General features: G+C 38.0%; 1 long non-coding RNA gene across 1 annotated transcript; it reads left to right on the plus strand.

Annotated features, from left to right (window-relative positions):
• Positions 1-1170: 1170 nt before the first annotated feature.
• On the plus strand, positions 1171-2026 carry LOC107281705 (uncharacterized). The gene is made up of 3 exons (XR_001547469.3): positions 1171-1291; positions 1419-1523; positions 1708-2026. It is a non-coding gene; the product is annotated as an uncharacterized lncRNA (long non-coding RNA).
• Positions 2027-4025: the final 1999 nt, after the last annotated feature.

Below are 4025 nucleotides of genomic sequence, written 5' to 3' on the forward strand. Positions count from 1 at the left end.
TAGTTGTGGTAACAATATTATTGATTTAGAGAAAATGCTATGCCATACAGAATCTGAGGTGCTAATGGGTCGGATAGGGGTTTAGATAATTTTGAAGCTTTACAAAAAGCAGCAAAGGAACTTGTACTATGAATCAAACGGGGAGTTCTCAACATTATATTCAGTAGTAGTTTCCATAATCTACTAGAGCTTTTGAAATATCCTAGTTTTATAAATTTCGGTTCTAGATTCATAGTATTGAAATATGTCACAATTTATACTAGATTTATTTATTTTGAAATGAAAAGAGTACTTAAGATAAACCTAATTAATTAATTAATTAACCATTTTTGTTGAAAATCGATTTGATCCTTACCCGCAACAATAGACAACAAAAGTTCTCTCTATCCATAGACCAAAATTAGCAAATATTATACAAACCAATCCAAAAGGATTCGATAGAAAATTCAAATACTATGATGATATGAGTTGATCCTAGAAATCGGCAATAAGAAAAGGGGTTGTGTACGAGATCCAAAGTGGATGTGTAAAGAGACAAAGGTCTAAACAGGTTCAGGCCCTTTCGATGAGAGGTAATACCCTACTCCTAGTTTAGCAATTGTATCCGTCGGATGTTGTATTGATCTAACAATCTTGGTGTGATTATGTCCTTGGAGTGCTCCTTGCCCACCTTATATAGGTTGGGCGACAAGGTTACAAGGAGAAAAACCTAGTCAGATACGACATGGATTTCCTTACACAGTTATATAATCGTATAAGATTAAGACTACGGACTATGCCTTAGAACACAAGGCAATACAATGTCCAAAACCTAATCTATTTACATAACATACGGATCTGGCCTAGCTCCTATCTCCAATCGGATAAGCTGTCTATGTGATATATGGTACCCGTAATTTCCACAATATGCCTTAATGATTATTTAATGGTTTGTAAGCTATATAATCCTTTCTTCCTATATAGTTGATACCCACTGAAGCCATAATTGCTATGAAGCTTAAACTACAGTTCATCACGTCATCACTTCAGCTAGCCCGTTAGATTGATATAACCGTGGCTCATGCAAATGGGCCATATTATAGCCCAGTTAATCATTCCTCCGCATCACGGCCCTATCAACCCCTCACGCTCCCAACAAGCGCAAGTCGAATTGCCGCATCCCTCCCCTTCGATTGGTCCTTCCGCCTTCCTTGCCTGTTCGTTTTCCTCTTCAACGCAAATCAACAAAAAGAAACTGTTACGCCGGCAATTAGAAGATCAGGCGTCGTAATCAACCCCATTAATTCCCTTTGTAAGCTTCTTTCAAATTCTCCAATGTGAAGTGGCAGTGCCAGTTCGAGAGCTTAGAACCAAATGGCTCCCCTATATATATCAACTCTGATGCTTGATGGATTACTCATGGGTTTTGTTTTTTTCAGTCTCACTTGGAAACCATCGACCAGGAGCTCCTTCCTCTTCCCGAGTTCCTGCGTCTTTGGCTCCAACGCTGCCAAATTGAGTGGCAATCCCCATCGGCATTTGTTGTTAGTCAAGCCCTCACCCTGCCCTTCCGTGCTGCACATCTATGCACACTGGCCAATCACGCATACCATTTGTTCGATAAAATGCCTACATGGATAAATGCACCTATATATGTTTAGATAGTCATTGTTGTTACTTTCGAGCTTGTTCAGTAAAATGCTTAAATGCATGGTTCCATCTTTTTAGGTACTGTGCCAGTTGTGGTTGCTCGCATATTGGATCATCAAATATGTTGGATTTTGTGTTCATTTCTCCACAGGCGTATGAACTTATCCAATGTTTTCCACTGGAGCATCCTAAGGATGTTTCCAATATTTACGGTATGTATCATGCATATGCTTCCAACATTATGTTGTTCTCTCATGTCTGTTTATTGGTGTATCGTTATTTACTATTTTTTTACTGGATTGGCATAAGCCGAAGTATTTACACTATATATGTTCTTGAGTGGCATGCTGTTGGTCGATTATTGAATAATGTACTAAGCATCTATGTGTTCGCCTAATCCCTAAGCTTGACAAGTAAAGTTTATCAGCATGAAGAAGAAACATATAAGTTTGTCTACAGATTTCCTGTCCAAAACTCCAAATTGAACCATTTTAGTTAAAATTTATTTTACTAGAACCTAATATAATTTGATATATATTCTCAAAATGACCGAGTCAGTAAGTATGGTTTTTCATTTGCTCCATTTTCTCATCAACATTTTCACCACTGTCTAAGAATGTTTGTTGATTCCCAGTTTCCCACCTTCTCATGAGGTACAGAGATAGATGCTTTAAACCATGTTCTCGCAGTTAACTGGATAAGAGCTATGTAGATTATCTCATCTTCCCTTTTTAACACATGAATAAAAGGGCATCATATCTACAGTGTTCTTATTGTTAAGACAAATAAACTAATTTTGTGTAATTTCTTTTTTATTCCTTGGATACCTATCAAAGGGAATGCAACCCAAAGATTTTTGTTCCTTTATTCATTAGTAATAATACACATGGCTTTTTATCAGTTTTTTTGCTGCCTTCTACTTGGTGCACCTCAAATCTTTGCCACTTAACCTAATCTTTTTATCTGTAATATCTTACATTGTCTATCAAATTTATTTATGTCCACTAAAAACCTGATTTGGCAAATATGTTATATGATCTTATATTGTTTTCAGTAATCAATATTTTTTCTTGCTTGATTGTTCACATAGAGTTTCACACTAAAAAAATTATTAGTAGTTCCCGCAGCAAAGCGCAGGGTGTCACCTAGTTATTATAATCACACCAACCATTTGCAACTTATAGCCATCTTCGGCGGCTATGCCAATCATGCCTCTATGCACCTGGCACTACACCACAGATATAAGCACTTGATCTATCTAGATAAACAGCTATTAGTTGCTATTAGCATAGCCAGAAATTTTCCGATGGATAGTTCTACTTCACAAGTTCATATCATATATCATTTTTTTTAAAACCGCATAGTTAAAAGGTAAGATAAATATAGAATGTCTCGTAACATCAATACTAGACTATTTTAACAAGCAAGTTTAAAATGTACAAATATTATAATATGTTCAAATGTACCAATATTATAATATGTTCAAAATAGTTTTGGAATATCGATACAATATCCTCATTCCTCTTCATTTACTCAATAGCCTAATAATATCCTACAATAACAACAGCAATTTATTCACATTCAGTCATAGAAATCATAAATTGGTAGCCTGAGCTATGAGCAAATTAATTAGCTTCTCTCCCACGCACATAAAACGGAATGGCTTATTAGCATATGATTATTTAAGTAGTAATTTTAAAATTTAGAAAAATAGATTAATATGATTTTTTAAGTAATTAACCTTTTCTTTAGATTATTTTAAAAACACACCATTTACCAATTTAGGAAGCGTCCGCGTAGAAAATAAGAGAGTAGAAGTTAGAAAAATGTAGTTGACACCATATCGTAACACTACGAGCAACAAGGCAACCTAACGAAGCTATTGAGTCACTGACCCAGTGACCTTCAATGTTCAATGACCAACCGGAGTTGAAGCCCCAGTCCTCGGAGGTAGAGCGCCAGCACCAGAGTGGGGAGCTAGAGGCCAAAGCACGAAAATGTAGAGGCTAAGAGGGGTAGGAGGCCAGGCGACGGCGGCCAGCGAATGGCTGGCTCAGCGTCCTTGTGCAATATGCCTGTCGATCAGAGCCATCGATGAGGCGTCCGACAGGGTGCAAGAGGTGGGCCAGGTGCCCAGCAATGGAGGCACATAAAGTGGGACAAAGAGGAGAGAGCATCTGCAAAGGAGAGAGACGGTGGTCGTGAGTCTCGTGCCATGTGCCACTACCACTTCCCTAGCACTACTTCCCCTAATACTCCTAACAGGCTGTTTGGGCCTTGAGGGGTGGTTTCGGTGGGCCAAAATCAAGGTAGTCTCAAGCCCACATGGACTATCCCCTAGCTACGCCTTGCAAACTTTTGCTGGCACACAGTTTCTAATGAATGTTTGCTAAAGG

Source organism: Oryza sativa, chromosome 1, assembly GCF_034140825.1.
Source record: "Oryza sativa Japonica Group chromosome 1, ASM3414082v1".
Classification (NCBI taxonomy): domain Eukaryota; kingdom Viridiplantae; phylum Streptophyta; class Magnoliopsida; order Poales; family Poaceae; genus Oryza; species Oryza sativa.